Raw genomic sequence first — 8,241 nt, forward strand, 5'->3', positions numbered from 1 at the left:
TATGGAAATTGTATTTCAATTTTATATTTGTATGTAAGTTCCAGGTCATAGCATAAGATGTATTTATTTTTAACTTTTTATTTTATATTGGAGTACTTGATTAACAATGTCATGTTAGTTTCAGGTGTATAGCAAAGTGATTCAGTTATACATATACATGTATCTATTCTTTTTCAAATTCTTTGCTCAATATTATGTAACAACCTAAATGGGAAAAGAAGATGTATTTCTTACTAGAGGTTGCAGTCAAACCTTTGGAAAGTCACTGCCCTAGAATGAATAAGGAGCCCAAAGCTGTAACCCCAGGGGCTTCGGAAACCTGCTGTGCTTGAGAAAGTGAGAGGCTGTGACCATACCATCAAGAACTGTCTGCTTCTGGGGACTTCCCTGGTGGCGCAGTGGTTAAGAATCTGCCTGCCAATGCAGGGGACACAGGTTCGAGCCCTGCTGCGGGAAGACCCAAATGCCGCAGAGCAACTAAGCCCGTGCGCCACAACTACTGAGCCTGCGCTCTAGAGCTGCAAGCCACAACTACTGAGCCCATGTGCCACAACTACTGAAGCCCGTGTGCTTAGAGCCCGTGCTCTGCAGCAAGAGACGCCACCGCAATAAGAAACCTGCACACCGCAACAAAGAGTAGCCCCTGCTCGCCGCAACTAGAGAAAGCCCACGTGCAGCAACGAAGACCCAATGCAGCCAAAAATAAATAAATAAACTAATTAATAAAAAAAATTTTTAAAAAAAGAACTGTCTGCTTCTGAGTAAAAGGAGACAAGAGTGACCTCAAGGGTCTATTCCCACAAATTTATCCCACCAGCTTCTTCATCTTTTCATCGGAATACCCGAGGTCAAGAGGAAGGTCCATTCCCACCACCCTTTTTCACCAAACTCCTGCACTTCCCTTTCATTCCCTGATAAACCGTGTTGATCCACACCTCCGTTGTTTGCACATTTAGGTTCCCTTGCTTAAGTTGCTCTTCCCTGCCTGGTTGAATTATTTCCTATGCATTCTTTTAAACTCAGTTTAGATATTAAGTTCCCTGACTCTGCCAATACTTCTGTACCTCTTAGATGTTTTGATTACTGTATGATTATATTTACCTATCTTTCTCAGATGTTAGACTTGAAATTCCTTGAAAACAGAAACTAGTTTTATTAATCTTTGGGTCCCAGGCAATGGTTGCTCCAGCATGTCTGTATAGGATGGGATTAGAGGCAGTAATCTGGTTGAAAGAAAGGCCAGGGTACTTGTCTTGAAGCTTCCTTTGTATTGAATTTTACTGAAGCACTGTATGTAGGACTCAGAAAACACTATCAATTGCACATATCAAGGAAAAAAGGTGGTTGATCCAGATTATGCAGGAGACTAAAACCCATCACCAAGACCCCCCTGGGTCCCACTAATCTCCAATTCCTGTTGCTGAAAACTAAAAATTCTAATTATATGTCCAGCATGGAGCTCACTTCCAAGCATTAAAAAACAATTCTCACATTGAAAAGATTTACAAAACCTTTCCATGGGGACAACCATGTGGGACATACATGAAACGCCCAAGGCAATTTTTCTTCAAATTTCAATTTGTATCAAAATCCCGGAGAGTTTGTTGAAATATACATTTCTTTGATGTGGGTGTTTGTAAATGGAAATAATTGACCAGGCTTATTGAAATTGTTATCTTTTGAGGATGTTGCCTTGGCACTTCCGTTTTAACAAGCCATTCTCCAGGTTTTTAGGGAGAGAATCATGACTACAGCTTGAGGAGTTCTGCACAATTAAGAACTAAACCATTGGCAGCATCTCTGAGGGCAAGAGGAGGGACAGGTTACTGACAGCTGGAGGCATTGGAGAAGACTTCATGGCATAGGTAGCACTTAAGCTGAGGTTTAAAGAGTGAGCAGACAGGAAGAGGTAGGCACAGGAGGACAAGGCTTGGGAGGTAGGTGTGGGATCCATGAACCTTGGGCAATAGCTGCAGCCACAGAAGTAAATGAATTCCTCATCCAGGAAGAGTATCTGAAGGAAAGGGCTTTTGGGAGGCCTCTCATGATGTGGCAAGCTGAGAAACTGGTGCCAATAAAGGGCAGAGTAAGGGCATATTTTAAATCCTGAGATCCCAAACCAGTGGTTTTCAACGGGGTCTGCAGTGCCCCCTCGAGGTCATTTTGTAATTGTGTGGCAAGAATTTTGGTTAATACGTGGAGCCGACTCAGCTCTTCCTTTGAGTGGGTGAAGACGAAGTATGCTAGACGTTCACCAAGAGAATGTCCACATCACACTCAGCCTCTGAATGTAAGTGAGAAACTTGCTTATGATTATCTAAGCCCAGAACCTAACTCAGTGTTACATATATACACAAACTCCCTCCCACTCCACCCCAGTGACTTTTGCAGGAATGTGACTCCTCTGCTGTGCCAGTCTTAGGTCTTTGCTCCATGATCTATCCATTCTTCTGTGCTCTATCCTTGGCTCCTGAGTCCTATTCCTCTCCATTCACTTTGTCTTTGGACTTGATTCTTTTCTCCTGACCAGCACCTTCTTACAGACAAAAGGCTAATTTGGACCCACTCTGACAAAACTTAAAAGCAAGCCTTGAAAGAATCATACTGCTTTCAAGTAAATTATAGGCATGCCAGAACAAAGTCCAAACCGGGTCCAACAACGTAAAATTAAAAATATCTGGCATCTAATAAAAATCTACAGACAGGCATACAAAGAAGCACGATAATATTGCATATAATCAGGAGAAAAATCTATGGAAGCAAATATAGAAATGACAGCTATGATGGAATTAGTAGACAAAGATTTAAAAACAGCCACTAGAAAAGGAACCCTCTTGCACTGTTGGTGGGAATGTAAATTGATACAGTCACTACGGAGAACAGTATGGAGGTCCCTTAAAAAACTAAAAACAGGATTACCATATGACCCAGCAATCCCACTGCTGGGCATATATCCAGAGAAAACCATAATTCAAAAAGACACATGCACCCCAAAGTTCATTGCAGCACTATTTACAATAGCCAGGTCATGGAAGCAACCTAAATGTCCATCAACAAACAAATGGATAAAGAAGATGTGGTACATATATACAGTGGAATATTACTCAGCCATAAAAAGGAATGAAATTGGGTCATTTGTAGAGACGTGGATGGACCTAGAGACTGTCATACTGAGTGAAGTAAGTCAGAAAGAGAAAAACAAATATTGTATATTAACACATATATGTGGAATCTAGAAAAATGGTACAGATGAACCAGTTTGCAAGGCAGAAATAGAGACACAGATGTAGAGAACAAACATATGGACACAAAGGGGGGAAAGGGGGGGTGGGATGAATTGGGAAATTGGGATTGACATATATACACTAATATGACTAATATGTATAAAATAGATAACTAATGAGAACCTGCTGTATAGCACAGGGAACGCTACTTCACTTCGCTGTACAGTAGAAACTAGCCCGAGAGCTACAACTAAAACAGTGATGACGACAACAAGGAAGATGACAACCACAAAAACAAAGAGATATAGCTAACGAGCCAAGACTGGACATAAGATGTAATATTTAAAAAGTCCAATCCAATCCAAAACAAGATAGGAAAAAAGGAACAAAACTCTGGGACAATTGTAAAACAAATAGCAAATGGTATATTTATATCTAACCATATAGATATTTTTTCTTTACTTTTTTTTTACAGTTTTATTGAGATATAATCAACCTATAGCACTGTGTAAGTTTAAGGTGTACAGCCTAATGATTTGACTTACATATATTGTGAAATGATTACCATGATAAGTTTAGTTAATATTTATCATCTTGTATAGAAACACACACAAAATTGTTTTTTTTCCCCTAGTGATGAGAACTCATAAGATTTGCTCTCTTAACAACTTTCAAATATACCATGTGGATAATTACATTAAACTTAAATGGTCTAAACACTCCAATTACAAAGCATAGAGTGCTAGACACAAGTAACCCAGTTTCAATATAAATACAAAGATAGGTTACAAGTAAAAGGATAAAGATATATCATGCAAGCACTAATCAAAAGAAAGCTGGAGTGACCGTATTCTTATCAGACTAAGTAAGATTTCAAAATAAGAATTACTACCAGGCATAAAAAGGGAGAATATATAATGATAAAGGAGGCAATTTATCAAGAGAAAACAATTCTAAATATATGTGCATCTAATAACAGAGTTTCAGAATACATGGGGCAAAACTTAATACGACTGAAAGGAGAAATAGTTGACCAACTAGAACACTATATCCAACAACAGCAGAGTATACATTCTTTTTTAAGTGGACATGGAATTCATCAAGATGGACTAAATTCTGGTCCATAAAACAAGTTTCAAAAAGTTCAATAGGATGGAAATCATACAAAATAAATTTTCTGACTCTAGGGAATTAAAGCAGAAAATTAGTAACAGAAAGATCTTTGGAAAACTAAAATATTTGGGAATTAAACTACACACTCTAAATAACCCATGAGGGAAAGCATAAATCACAAGGAAAATTAGAAATATTTTGAACTAAATGAAAAAAGCACAATATATCATAAATTATGAGATGCAGCTAAAGAAATGTTTAAAGAGAAATTTATAACTTTAAATGCTTATATTAGAAAAGAGGGAAGATCTCAAATCAATAATCTAAGTTTTTACCTTAAGAATTTAGAAAAGCAAGAACAAAATAAACCCAAAGTAGCCAGAAGGAAAGCAAAAAGATAAGAGCAGAAATCAATAAAATTAGAAACAGAAAGACACAGATGGCCAACAGGCACATGAAAAATGCTCAATATTGCTAATTATTAGAGAAATGCAAATAAAAACTACAATGAAGTATCACCTCATACCTCACACCAGTCAGAATGGCCATCATTAAAAAGTCTACAAACAATAAATGCTGGAGAGGGTGCCGAGAAAAGGGAACCCTCTTACACTGTTGGTGGGAATGTAAATTGGTGCAGCCACTGTGGAGAACAGTACGGAGATTCCTTAAAAAGCTAAAAATAGAGTTATCATATGATCCTGCAATCCCACTCCTGGGCATATATCTGGACAAAACTGTAATTCAAAAGGATACACGCACCCCAATATCATAGCAGTGCTATTTGCAATAGCCAAGACATGGAAGCAACCTAAATGTCCATCGACAGAGGAATGGACAAAGAAGATGTGGTATATATACACAATGGAATATTACTCAGACAAAGAAAAGAACGTAATAATGCCATTTGCAGCAAAGTGGATAGACCTGCAGATTATCATATTAAGTGAAGTTAGTCAGACAGAGAAAGACAAACTTCAAATGATATCACTTATATGTGGAATCTAAAAAAATGATACAAATGAACTGATTTACAAAACAGAAATAGACTCACAGACATAGAAAACAAAGTTATGGTTACCAGAGGAGAGAGCATGGGGTGCGGGAAGATAAATTAGAAGTTTGGGATTGATATATACACACTACTATACATAAAATATGTAAACAACAAGGACCTACTGTATAGCACAGGGGACTATACTCAGTGTCTTGTAATAACCTATAATGGAAAAGACTCTGAAAAAGAATATATGTATATATATGTATAACTGAATCACTTTGCTGCATATTTGAAAGTAACACAACACTGTAAATTAACTATACTTCAATAGAAAATACTATCATATACAATACTCTCTTCCCTCTTAACACTCCAAAAACAAACAAACAACTCTCCCCCCCAAAAAAAAACCCCCAAAACAAAACAGAAAGACAATAGCTACTTGTTTCTCTGGGTGAAAATATGAAAACTACAATACCTCATGGATAATGTTGAGTTTGGATTCCTTGGAAGTGTGATGCAGGATAATGCTTCTCAAACTGGCACACGATATTCAGGGATATACAAAGCTACAAGACAAAAATTGCGTATCTTCCTAGAAGATTGTTTTTATTGGAAAGTTGGGGGAAAATATTGTTATGATAAAATATAAAAATCAAATACAAAACAAAAATGCACCTAGATATTTTTATTGTATTAAAAACACATAATGTAAAATTTACCATCCTAACCATTTTTAAGTGTACAGTTCAGTAATGTTCATTATATTCACATTGTTGTGAAACAGATTTCCAGAACTTTTTAATCTCGCAAGGCACCCATTAAACAACAACTTCCCTTTCCCCCAACCCTCCAGCCCCTGGTAACCACATTCTACTTTCTATTTCTACGCGTTTGACTACATTAGATACCTCATGTAAGTGGAATCAGACAGTATTTGTCTTTTTGTGACTGGCTTATTTCACTTAGCATGATGTCCTTAAGGTTCATCCATGTTGTAGCACATAACAGGATTTCCTTCCGTTTTAAAGCTGAATAATATTCCATTGTACATATTTTGTTTATCCATTCATCCATTGATGGATACTTGGGTCACTTCCACCACTTGGCTAATGGGAATAATGCTGATATGAATATGGGTGTACAGATATCTCTTCAAGACTCTTCCTTCAATTCTTTTGGATATACATCCAGAAATGGGGTTGCTGGATCACATGGTAATTCTGTTTTTAATTTTTGGAAGAACTATCACACTGTTTTCCATAGCCGTTGCAAAAGTGTGAGGAAAAAACAAAGGATTCTAGGGATTCACTATACTCCACATACCCCAAGGATCGGCTTGCTCTCTTCTCTACAATTAGGGTCATTTTGGTGGAAAAGTTTGGGAATTCTTGGTGTAGTGGTTGAAAATAACCATTAGAATCATTGCAACCTGAGTTTATGAATACTGGATCTGCTGTTAATTACCTCTGTGACTCTTGGTAAGTGACTAAACCTTTTGAAGTTTTAGTTATCTATCTCTAAAATAAAGATTCAATAACTACTATAGCTAAAATGCTTAGCACAGCGCCTGACACACAGCTAATGTTCAGTGAAGAGTAACTAGTGATATTCCATCATTGGTCTCTGAAATGACATCAAAGTTTACTTCCTCTTCCTCATGATATTGTTATCATAATATCTTCCTCATGATAGATATTTTAAAATATCTAACATGTCCACCCTTCTCCTCAGGTAAACTTTCCATGTATCTCCAATGATTACTTGCATATAATGTTTATTTTCTCTAGAGGCTTTCTAGGAGCCTATATCTCTCTTAAAGTGTGATACTCCCTGTCATGTACTACTTTTGTGAATCCAAATGGGTCTGGCCATTTTAGCAAACCATTTGGTGATATATAACATGACCCTTAAAAAATGTCCATAACCATTGATTTACTTTCTTTCTAGGAAACTAATCTAAAGAAATATTCTGAGATACAAAGTTTATGGACAATAATGCTCATCAGGGTATATTAAAATGCAACTAATGTTACTGTCTGTCAATAGGGAAATAATTTAAAAAGTATGGGACAGTTATACACTGAATGTTTGGAAAAATTTCAAATGTTATAGGGAGCTTGATTCAGCAGACCATGTGAAAAAAAATTATATAACTTTAAGTGGAAAAAGCATGACATCAAATTATATATAATTTAGTAATTCTTAACCATATAAAATTATACAGGCATAAACACACCAGAATGCTAATTTATGTGTATAGCTTTTCATTCTGCTGAAATCCTATTATGATTTAGTTACTGTGCAAGTTTCTGAGGATACAAATAGATACAATAAAAATTCTTTTTCTGTAGAGACCTTCAAGATGGCGGAAGAGTAAGACGCGGAGATCACCTTCCTCCCCACAAATACGTCAGAAATACATTTACACGTGGAACTGCTCCTACAGAGCACCTACTGAGCGCTGGCAGAAGACCTCAGACCTCCCAAAAGGTAAGAAACTCCCCACGTACCTGGGTAGGGCAAAAGAAAAAAGAAAAAACAGAGACAAAAGAACAGGGACGGGACCTACCCCAGTGAGAGGGAGCCGTGAAGGAGGAAAGGTTTCCACACACTAGGAAGCCCCTTCGCGGGCGGAGACTGCGGGGGGCAGAGGGAGGAAGCTTCGGAACCACGGAGGAGAGCGCAGCCACAGGGGTGCGGAGGGCAAAGCGGAGAGATTCCCGCACGGAGGCTCGGCGCCGACCAGCACTCACCAGCCCGAGAGGCTTGTCTGCTCCCCCGCCGGGGCGGGCGGGGCTGGGAGCTGAGGCTCGGGCTTCGGTCGGATCGCAGGGAGAGGACTGGGGTTGGCGGCGTGAACACAGCCTGAAGGGGCTAGTGCGCCACAGCTAGCCGGGAGGG

Source organism: Balaenoptera musculus, chromosome 6 (assembly GCF_009873245.2).
Source record: "Balaenoptera musculus isolate JJ_BM4_2016_0621 chromosome 6, mBalMus1.pri.v3, whole genome shotgun sequence".
NCBI classification, from domain to species: Eukaryota; Metazoa; Chordata; class Mammalia; order Artiodactyla; family Balaenopteridae; genus Balaenoptera; species Balaenoptera musculus.